The sequence below is a fragment of the Sinocyclocheilus rhinocerous genome, unplaced genomic scaffold (assembly GCF_001515625.1).
Source record: "Sinocyclocheilus rhinocerous isolate Xijiao unplaced genomic scaffold, SAMN03320098_v1.1 scaffold161, whole genome shotgun sequence".
Taxonomy (NCBI): domain Eukaryota; kingdom Metazoa; phylum Chordata; class Actinopteri; order Cypriniformes; family Cyprinidae; genus Sinocyclocheilus; species Sinocyclocheilus rhinocerous.
The window spans coordinates 618,865-631,291 of record NW_015627226.1 but is presented as its reverse complement, the minus strand read 5'-3'; positions in this window follow the sequence as shown (position 1 = coordinate 631,291).

Here is a 12,427-nt window from a genome sequence, read left to right as displayed (position 1 = left end):
ACTGTAAGTGTGTTGTGCGAGAAGACAATATTCATGCAATTTAATATAACATTCATATTCCAGGGCAGTGTTTAAACTCAGTCCCGCAAAAATAATTTTGACTCATCCCTCATTTTCTTGTGTTAGAAAAGCAGTGATTATGGTGAGGCGCTGACAATGTGCCAAAGTGACAAAGTGTATGGGGCCAATTTTTGGAGGATTTTAAAGCATGTGTTAAGCTTATAATTTTATAAAAGCACTCACATTAATTCTTGTTTTAAAACCTGTGTATTATTTGAGCTGTACATGTGTTTAAAGCATCATTTTTACAGTAATTCTGGAGTTTGTGTCATTAAGATGAATAAAGTGTTAGTAAGCAATTTTGTCACTTCAATTGTAGGAACAATGGAAGACAAGTATAAAAGAGGGACATCAGTAAATTATTCAGAATTATGCAAAATTATTCAGCATTATGTAAAAAAGTCTCTTGATTAAGTGTAACTTGTACCCGGAATATTCCTTTAATGTGATGATTAGATTTTTTCATTTTCTGAAGAAAATATATCTGGTGTTTGCCAATGCAAATGCAAGAATATTGCTGGTTACTAGATTGTTCCGAGTTGTTGGTTGTTGTTGTTTTTTGTTTTTTTTTGTTTTTCTATGTGCCATGTGCTTCCCGGTCTATTAGTCTTGACCCTGCCTCTCTTGTTACCTGATTATTGGTTAATTATCCTCACCTGCTTCCTTGTTATCCTCCTAATCTCCTGTCCTATTTATTCTCCCTGTGTGCCCTGTCCTGTGTCCGTTTCTTGTCATATTCTTCTTGTACGCTCCTTCTCTGGCTACATTCCACTCCACTTTTAAACACACACTCGCAAACTTCTATAAGCACTTACTAATGGACGACCCCTCAATTTTGACAGAGGGAGCGATTCTACAATATATGTACACTTCAGGCAGCTCCATATACCACAACGCAACATGATTGTGACATCACCACAGATTACGTTTAACTCTCCCCCACCCCAAACAACTCTATGATATATAAATAATGTTTCTTAGATATTTTAAACAGCCCAAACATACCTATAGACATAGAGAAGGCTGCATCAAACAAATTTGTAAGAGACAAATGTAAATAATAAATCAACTCTATAGCGGATTCCTAGTGATCAAGGGCTTAGGATGTTCCAGTTCAGCACATTGCACGGGTTTCACCAGTAGTGGGCGCTCGTGCAACATAATCAGTGACGTACATCAGAGGGAAGAGAATCAAATAATGAACTGGAATGCAGTCCCTGCATTCTCATGTAACCAGCCCTGCTGTGGCAGAGGATTTGGACATTTTTTTCCAATGGGGTAGTTTTGGTTTGCATCTTGGTTTGTAGCTCAAAGAACGTTCAAGTGCATCTCTGCATTTGGGTCCTCATTTCCCTGCATCATCCCTTGACACCATAATTAAGGCATTTTTACTTCAAACAGTAATTTCTGGCCAAAATACAAATCCATAATCCATAATAATATCCTCCAGTGAAAAAGTCCATCCCCTACTGTCCTCTCGCAATAAAATCCAACCACATATTTGTTTAGAACTGTTTTCGCTTGTAAACAGTGCTTGATTTGTGCATATTTCTCTCCAGAAACAGACGAGACAACTTTTTTCTTTGTTTTTTACTGGAGAAAGTAATATTATGGATAGAGGACTCTATCCATTAAAAATGTCTTGATAGATTCATTACAAAGCATTTTGCTTCGCAAGGCATTCATTTTCAAAAACGCTTTAGAAAACTGATTCGGGCCGACTAGAAAAACAAACTTGTAGCCAATCAGCAGTAAGGGGCGTGTCTACTCATGATGTGGAGGAGAGAACGTTCAGTGCACAGGATGGACATTAGCGAGCCGAGCGACAGAAAGATAGAGATGGCGGATAAAAAACAAGAGGAAAACGTCTGCGGAACAAAAGAAGGCTTAAGGCAAGAAGTAGGACCCGTGTAAATATCGTGTAAATATCCCGTGTAAGTAGGATTTGTCGTGTCACGCCGCATCCAGTGTAGACCATAGATATGTATATATATATCTATGGTGTAGACAGCATCACTGATTATAATGAGTTCCATAGTATTTTGTCGCTCCGCGCCACTCGCGTCCGGTGTAGACACGTTGTAACATTGGTTTTGCTTTGTTTCACAGAACTAATCGTTGCCTGGGTTGCGTATGTATGTGTGGGGCGGAGCTATCAAAATAGGGGCGAGACCCTTTTGGGGGTAGGGGCGTGTTTGTTTTGGTGATTTCAAATGTCAACATTGGCTACCAGAAATCGCTTACCCCACCTTTAATGGACTGGAGTCATGTGAATTATGATGCTTTTGTCAGCTGTTTGGACTATTGATGAGCAAGTGATGTATAGTATTCTGAGTTTGTGTGGACAGTATTGCTTACTATAGGTAAAAGTCACTGCTCTATAATTTGACTGAGGTATTTCTGTGCTCAGAATGAATTTATATGAATTATGTAAATATAAAATATGGCCTCAGAATGCAAGAAGATTGAGAGCTGTGCTGTAAAACTTAACTGGTGTGAGTTTCAGACAGAGCTTTGATATCTGCAGAGATCTGATAATGGTCTACTATGTTTACCAAGATACGTTAATGAACTTTACATATTAGATCAAGCCAAATATAAAAAAGCCCTTTAGTGAAATATAAAGCATCACGCGTGTGCTGAATCTGTGTCTTTGTTCATGTGAAGTTTTATCAGAACAGAAGTTTCCTTCAGCATTTCAAATCTTTTGCACTAACTGCAAAGATCAAAGTGAATCACAATTCAGAAGCCAACGAACAAAGTAACATCCTTGCAGCAATTTCCTAACCCGTAAATGCGAATAAGAAGCTATAAAACCGCAATTCCTATGAGACGCAGCAGTGGGGAAACAATATTCTGTAATACGCAGAAACATTATGAATTGCTGTCTGTTCTGCAGCATGCAAACTATGCAGATCTAAACCTGTGTGCAATGAGAACGCTCGATCCAATTATAAACGCATCTCGCAGATGTCCGTGATGTTTGTGGCTCAGTGCGCTGGGAACACCTGATGTAGGGTTTAGAAATTGTTACAATACATCATTACCATTTCTCTGGAGAGCAAGGATGTGTATTAGCAATTTTCGCTTTAACCACGTATATTTTCGATGTCTCAGACTGCAGCAATTATGCACAAAAGGTGGTTTTGGTGCTTTTTATACATCCTAAGTGCTTCTTTTGTGTGCATTTTACAGCTCCTGTTCTACATTGCTGTCTTGTAATCAAACACTGCATGAAAAAGAAACCAACATTGGAACAAATTGCATTACATTCTTGGAGCAAGATTACATGTCTTGTTACCGAGAGAGACTGGCACTCAGACTGCCACAGACAAACATCAGTCAGACCAAAATGATGTCCCATCATCATCTGCTCCATCCTGGAGCTGTGTCATCCTGTCCATCGCAGGCCCTCCGTGCTCGCCACCCTGTTCGAAAAGCACTGAAGTGAAGCGAACTGCTGTCACAACTCGGACCGGCCTTTTCATCATTCTTCAAAGAGGTGTGAAACATGGAGTGATTTCACTTTGCAGAACTGACCATGAAGACCTCTCTGGGCAAGAAGGCATAAAGGTGTCAGTGTCTGAGGGTACGGCTTTGTGCAGGCAGTACTAAAATGATGAAACGGCAATGTAGATTGACATTGTACTTGGGGAAGAAACCTTTTTTTTTCTTTCCTTTATAGAGAATTTTGTTTGGAAAAGATCATCTTTAATAGATTTGAAGAATTGTACATGGTCCCAATGCAAATGCTATTACACACAGGGTTATTAAAACTAAAACCATAAAAATAAAAAAAAATCCAAGATGGCAGACAAACAGTGTCATTAGATTAGCAACATGTAATACCCAACTTTACTGAAATCAGTAGCGAGCCGAGTCTCCAGGGGAATTCATGGATGTAACTTTTAAAAAGAATACAAAGAATAAAATATGTAATAAAAGATCCATCAGTGGAGTTTGAGCAGCACCCTTCACTCGCTTTAATCCAAATTCTCTTGAACCATTTTTAAATTATGCCAATTACGCCAATTAAGAACTCAAGCAACCATAGCAAACTTGCTTATATTCAAATAAAGTTTTGAGTTACTTAGTCAAACGGTTTTCCGAGAGTAAACTGATTTTGGTCACAATTTGTAACTTGAGCTGATCATGTATCTGCACTTATTACTGTAGAATATCAAAATTAAATTTCCATTGGGAAAAATACAAAATAAAATGCTAAAAAAAAAAAAATTATTTTATTTTTAAAATTATTATATTATATTATTATAAATTATTAAATTTTTAAAGATAGAATGTATGTACACTCTAAAAATAAATGGTTTGGCTCAACAAAGAAAAATAATGCAACATCTTTAATTAATATTTTTGAGTTATGACAACTTCTAATGAAATTACATTCAACCAACAATCCATATTGAGAAGAACATAATAAAAACATAAATACAATTGTTTAAGTTGATTAATGAAATAAATACTAATTTCAACAATTACTTTGTGACCCAAGAAACAATGAATTATTTTAAGTCAATTTAACAGCTAATATATAGCTCACTGTAAATGTGACTTATTTAACATAAAAAAATGTAATGAACAAGATATTACTTGTCCATGAAGTTGGTGTAATGATCAACATTGTGTCAACAAAAAAAGTTTACAACTTTTAGTTAAATAAATGAATTTGAATTTTAAACTTGCAACCCTGCGTTTATTTAATTTGTGGTAACAGGTGCTTTTAAGTTTTTGTGGAGCATTTCAAATCAGTCATTTATGAGTTTCCATGGTTTTCTGGTCTCTCAGCGTGTGCACTTGTCAGCTGGTCAGGCTGGGAGATCACATAGACCAGCTTAAACCAACGAAGACCAGAAAGCTATCTTAGAATGTATGTATAAGATGGGGGTTTTTTTATGCTTGTTCACATTCTTTTTTTTTTTATTAACAAGATGTTGAATTCTTGCTGATGAAAAGCAGGCCCACAGCCTGACACTACCTCCACTCCAGCACTTCACTGCAAGCATTACATTTTTGAAGTGCGAGAAAGGCTAGATTTGCTCTGTATATATTGCTTTGAATTCTTTTAATCTCGACCTCGCCAAATTCTTTCACACATATAAATTTGAGCACTGTTATGCTTTTTGGCAAACTCCAGATGAGCTCACATAGATTTGTATTTTTTTGTTTTTGGCTTTTCTAATATACAGTGTCATATTAAAACAAGATATATGCATTTTTTTATGAAATAAGAGTGGTGTTTGTCTGTTCCAAACTTGGCACTGCATGGCTAGGATGTTGTGAATAGTTGCCAGGGCAGTGCTAGTAGTTGCTGGAGTGTCATTGGAAACACATGCACATGGCAACATTTCTGTAAAATGATGTAATGACTTTGATTACTTAATTTTAACCGTAGGCTTTTCAGTCCTGATACAAAAGATCTCTGTGGTATCTCTTGATTAGATTAATTCGAAGCCTCATGATGGTGATTCAGTGGCATATCCGTGTCCTGTATATGAAATCCCTACAATGATATAACGTTTCTTCTTGCAAAGTTATATGTCTAGTGAGTCACATTAAAAGCATGTTCAGTTCATGTTGGTTGCTATATGTATCTCTGCAATTCAGAAAGAAATGAAATGTCCAGTGAGTTAATACTCCTGTTTAAAACTAACATCCCACCTACACTAAATTCTACACTAAACCTAACCAATTGTGTTGCAAATGTGAGATACGGAAGCATTTGCTGAGGCAACCATGCCATTTTAGCTTGTTAATATTAGTCTTTGAGTTTTCACTCATGTTTCACTGGACTCTTTTATTACCCAAATACTCCGTATCACAAGTGCAATGCTGTACCAGGTGAGCTACCGAGCAAGTTTACCATGTCAGAAGCTGTATATGGAGCTGATTATGTGGTTTAAATGTCAAAATGTATTAGTTTACAAATCATGAGCTATCGTAAAAGTGTATTGAGGCATAACATGGTATTGTGCAAGGAACCATGCCAAGTCTTTATTAATGGCTGTATAAGAAAAAACTTGTGCACGCATTCCACAAGAAGCTGCTCTCACCTACTGATGAGATGGTCCATGACCAATTAAAGAAAAAAACGGCAAGAAGCGTTCCAAAGAGATAAGGATGCTGGGTCTGTAATTGAATTCTCATTTTATAATGCAGTTCAGAAGGCTTGCAGCATCTTAACAGCGTGGCATGTATTTGTTTATGAATGGGGGTGATGAAAAATGATGGAAAAAAAGAAAAAAATCATCAAAATTTAATTGTGTATATTCAATTGTGCACCGAAACAATAACCGTTTCTACAGGCCGTTTGTGTTGACTCTAAAAATACTTAAAAATACAGCAACTGAGGATCTGCTGAGTGCATCATCAAATATAGTCTATTTAAGGTCTCTTTGTTTGCACAAGCCGAAAAACTCTTTTAACACTTTCAATTTAATTAGCAAGGATGTGCAACAACAGGATAATAAAACCCTAATTAGAGATGCATTGGAACTGTTGGTTTTAATGGAAGCTTCAGGCTCATTTCTCTGTGTGAGATTTTCATGACATGTTCCAACCTACTTGCCCCAAAGAGCTGACCCACCCGGGAACTCAATTTGTGAAAAAGTGGCATTCAATTTCAGCGGGATGAGAGAAAATGAAGAAGGCTGTTTTTAAGGGGAAAATGTGCATAGATCAAGGGGACTTGACATGTAAATTCTGATTTGTATGGGTGCTCTGTTCGGGCCAGGGGCCTTTCGGCTGCAGGAATCCATCACTATTGGCATCTGTATCTGATTACCACAGGGACTGTGAAGCTTTCATAGACCAGTAATAGAGAAAACTGTCCCAACCTTTTTACTAGTGCATCACTCAGCGGGTCTGAAGAATGGGACGCTGCTAAGTGACAGAGCGACCAGTACTCTGTCCTTTTTACGCAGACATCTCAGCTTAGAGCATTGGATAATGTGCTGAGCTCTCACTACCTTACATGTCTGCTTGTCCAGAGGAGATGGATGTATATGCCGTTCACTATCAGTCTGAGCAAAAAGAATGTACTTAGCAAGTGCACACTGGGCTGAGGAGCTTGTCGCTCATTTAAGATCAGTGCTCTTTCTTCTAGGCGATGTGTTTAACTGGCTGTCAGCATTCAGAATCACTGATTGTGAGCATTGTGACTCAGATGGAGCACTGACAACTCTTGGCGATATTGCATGAAAGGCTTTACATGAGCCACAGGGAAAACATCATGAATTGGATCTTTTTAATATTTCAGTTGTTTATCTATGAGAGGAATGAGATTAAGTGGAGAGCAAATGGAGATTTAGGCTTAAGTCTCCTGCTTCGCAGGCACCAGTGATCTCAAATTTCAACAGTGTCACACACTGTGCTCAGATTTTCACCAAATGTTAAATTATCTGAGCTATACTATGCTAATCATCAGTGTTATTTTAGTATTATTTACATACTATTATATATAGCTTTTAATTTTACATTTTCAGGTTTCATTTTAAAGTTGTAGTAATTGTATGTGCTTTTGTAATTTTTTTTTTTGTTATATTTAAAAATATTTCTGTTTGGCGTTATTTTATTTTTTCATTACATTTTTTTAAGTATTTCATCTATGTGCTTTTGTAATTTTTTTTTTTGTTATATTTAAAAATATTTCTGTTTGGCGTTATTTTATTTTTTTCATTACATTTTTTTAAGTATTTCATCTAATAATAATAATAATAATAATAATTAATTTTATTTCAGCTTTATTTCAAATAACAAAAACATTTTTATAGTTTCATTTGTTGTTTCATTTTAGTTACATTTTTAGTAATCGATTTATGTGTTTTTGTCACTTATTATTTTTGTTTTTAAATATTGCTATTTAGGTTTAATTTATTTTTATTTCAGTTTTAGTTTTCATTTATTTCCATTTAATTTTAGTGCTTCAACTAAAACTTTTTTTTTTTTAATCTAATATTTATATTTTATTTCAGATTTATTTCAATTAACAAAAATGTTTATAATGGTTTTAGTTTTAGTTAATTATGACCCTGGGGGTATTATTATTCATAGGACAGAGGGGGGTTTTGTTTGTTTGTTTGTTTGTTTGTGTTTTCTATCCAACATACAGAAAAAAATTATAATGTATGATATTTATCAAAACAAACAAACAACCAAATAAATAAATAAATAATAACTTTATCTTGAGAAATATTAACTCTTTTAAATAACTATTTTAATTATTGATATGTCTTCATTCACAAAAGTAGACTAAAAGTATACTTTCCTATTTTTAGTTTAAAAGAAGTATACTAATAGCACACTTGAATAAACTTCTTTTTCGTAAGGGTATTCAAGGTGTAAGGAAAATAAATAAATTTTTCCAAATTGAAACCAACTTGAATACATAGAGTACATTTCTAAGAGCTTGGTACATGTGTTTTAAACTAGATTTTTCCTTTTCTCTATCATGCATGCTCTATTTTGTTTTTGACCCTTAAAGAAGATTCGTAATCATAATCTGTATCAGTCCAATTCAGTAAACGCCACACAAAACATATCGAGTGTGTCATTTTGTGAGTGCAGCTTGAAGTTGTCAGGTTTAGTATAGTACAGTCAAGCAACTCTAACACTGTTGGTCAGTATTCAGCAAACTACTCATTGCCATGTATACATTCTCTTTCACATAGGCCCCGCAGACCCACAGATCCTTGTAATCGATGGCCTCTGTCTGCTTGGCTCCAAGCAGAGACGACAAAAACTGAACTTCAATTCACCTCTGCCTACTAAGATAATGTTGCTACTGTGGGTTCCTGTTATTTTAGAGAGTATTCCCAGTGGTACATTACAGTGGTACAGGCTGTGCTGAGCGAAAGACCGGATATAAAATGGCCAATCATCTCCATTAATCACCCCCGAGTGGATGCACTGTTCGTGCCGCAGCAATTCAATGCCTGCTGAACAAGAGAATCTGTTCTGAAAAAGAGGGACACCACTGTCAGAGAGAGAAACGATGAGCTGGTGAAATGCTTTCCACTTAACTGGATGTGTTTAATGTGTTTTTTTTTTTCTCTCTCATTTTGACTTAATCTTTGATTGTCCGAGGCGTGTGCCGGCTGATCATAACACATTAGGTTTCTCCATCAGGAGCGTTCTTTATTAGTTTATCTGGAATAGCCAAAATTGATACTCCTATTATTTACTCACACTCACATTGTTTTAAACCTGTATGCTGTTATTATTGAGTGTAACACAACTTTTTGGAGGGTCCCTACACTTAAAAACGACCATATCTGCTAGGTTCCAAAAGGTCACATAAAAATACCATAAAAGTGGTCAATATGACAACATTACATATTCTGAAGTCAAACATCTTTATGTGAGGGACAGACAAATGTATGTTATTCGCTGATGTAATTCTTTTCAAATTCAGGGAGCTTGGGTGTTTGAATAACTGATTACAAATCTGTCAGATACAAGACTGTTATTCCCTGTAAAACATAAGTACACTTTAACATGCTTAAAAAGATTAAAGGTCCTTGCTCACTGAGTCGAAAAATTCGCAAAACAATACAGAATGGAGTCTTCAAGCAGTGAGGATGATTTTGTTGTCCTCTCTCTTCTTAAAAAGAGAAAGAAAGAGGAAATCTTGAGATTGAATATAGAGGAAGGAGAGTTCCACCTCCTTATGGGATCTTTCCAAGCTGTTCCGCAATCATATGCCACAATCTTATTATATTCCTATACCCGGTCTCATGGCAAATACGTAGCTGGGGGCACATTTTTGCAAGACGCGAAATACGTACCAATAAGTACATATCACTGCAGTTTCCAAAAAAATGAACACTAGAGGCAGTGAGACGTATTTGAGAGGCGAGGAGCTCCGGTTCGAATCCCGTGTAACTATGGTTGAACAAAACAGTTCACATCTGCATATAAGGAAGGTAAAATGGCACGGTTGCATCAAAAAATGTGTTTTTATATCAGTTTTGCATTTGTTAACACTATCGTGTAGGTTTAGGGTTGGGTTTGGTGTAGGGCATATTTCCAACACGATAGAGCATTAACTTTTAGCAACAGTCCCCGGATATTTGAATTCTGAATCGCCGCAATACGTACCTGAAGAAACGTAATAAAAACACAGCAATACGTACCTATATCAATGTAATAAAAACATGCCGGGGTTGACGTATTGAACCCGTGTTTTAGCGCCACTCAGTGGACATTTCTCTTTGAAACTGCGGCGAAACGTGCAGTAAGGTACGTAAAAACGGTGTTGCAGAAATGTACGCAGAGGTATGTATTTTTATGAGACTGGGTTGTTATATTCCATCTTTTTGTATTCCACACTTTGTTTGTCATACAGTGCTTTGTGATGCAAGACGAAGTGGATCAACTTATCAGGCGCCATTCTGGATTTGTACGGTGGCTCTGAATTGTCAAAACACCTCTCAAAATGCTTGCTACAGATGCGAAAAACGCAGAAAATTGATCCCGATCCGGATTTTTTTAATGACGGACAAAAGAGTGAAGTGTGTACTGAATGTAAAGTTTTCTGGCTGTTGACTGCATGTTAATTGCAATTAAATGAAAAAGCATTATAGTTTAAATGTATATTAAATGCAATTTATAATACTTCATAATACTTCTATTGTCTTTGAAATAAGGTTAAAGTGTACTGTCGATTGTACTGACAACGATTCATGGTAAACTAAAGTATGCTTTAAAGTTATTTCTCTTGAAATGTGCTTGTCATGTAAGTAAATATATTTGTAATTACACATTTACTGTATAAATGATGTAGTGATGATGATTATTAACTGTAAATGTAATATTTATTAATACACTGCAGTTAAAGTTATAATCAAGTGCTTTACATATGCTTTAGTATGTTTGTGAATGCATCTAAATAAGTGCACTATTAAAAATGGTTTGTTTAAATGTATTTACTTTTTTATTTATTTTATTTTATTTTATTTTAGTATTTTCTTTTATTTTCCCTAACCCTAACCCTAAGATTTAAATAAATATTATTGGAGTACGTTTTAAAAGAAAATACTATTTTAGTCTGTCTGCTTCAAAGTTTCACATTTAATTCAGTGTGTTGCTGTTTCTTTCTAATTATTTGTGAAATTTACTGGCAAATATGAGTGAAAATTTTTCTACTTAAATTTTTTGTTCAGTGTTTACTTCTTTAAAGCATGACAAAACATTATTAAAATGATTTAAATTTTACTTTTTTACTTTCTCAGTATGTGTAAATTCACTTGGGTTTCAAAGTACTGTATTTCCTTTTCTTCACATGTCTATTAATGGTCTTGTTTCATTAATACAGTTTGTACTTTTTTTCTTTATTTACCCCAAAAGAATGGAAGTGAGATGTGACAACATGCCCCATAGGTAGGGCACGTTGTAACATAATCATATAATATATATACACTGAACAAAGACAAACTAAACTGCTTCATCAGTATCAGCAATGAATAATTAACTTCAGTAAGGAATGTACTTTTGTTATGGTTAAATAAATGTTCAGTGATATCTTCCAAATAATTTCGAATTTTGAAGCAATTTTTTAAAAGTTTTGTCATTCTAGTATGTGTGGAATATTTTAAACCATGTGTATTACAACTAGCCCCACATTGCCCCTAAGTGGCCTTTTATTTCACTAATATTATCTGTAAGTACAGTTTTTTTTAAATATACTATTAAGATTTGAAGCACACTACAAGTGCACATTCAGTACAATTGAGTGTACTTCTTTTTCACAAGATCACTTCATTTATGATTGGGATTTTAGGATTTTAGGACCTTGACAGACATAGTCATTATGTATTTGAAAAAAATCAACTTTTGTGCTCCACAAAAATAACAGCATATGGTGTGTTTTGGGTGAAGTTTTCTTTTCAGTGTTGACTTCAGTGTTGAGGCAGCAAACCCAGAGTGCAGCTGAGTGTCTGTAGCTGTTTTAGAGGCTGACTGTGAAATATGATGTTTGAAATTATTTTCGGACCTCTTGATACACACTGTAAATGACAGCGTGGTGTCGCTGGCCTGTTCTTCACAACAGATGTTTGGCTTCTGTGTTTAGTGCCAATTAAAAACATCCTATTGACTCCCATTTAAAGCAAAACATTCATTTGAGTCTTAAAATATGAAATTTTGTTTACTCTAGCTCTGAAAACTCCTGCTGTAGCACTCTGGTCCTTCATCATCTCCTGAGGTATAATTTGCAGCTGTTTAGGTGGTCATTATTTATGCAGAAAAGCATTATATGCAGATGATTTCACATCGCAGATGAAAATTACAGAGCTTTTTCTATGTTTCTCGGGATAAGAGGTTGTGTTAAATGCCTTGAATGCAAATGTGTATA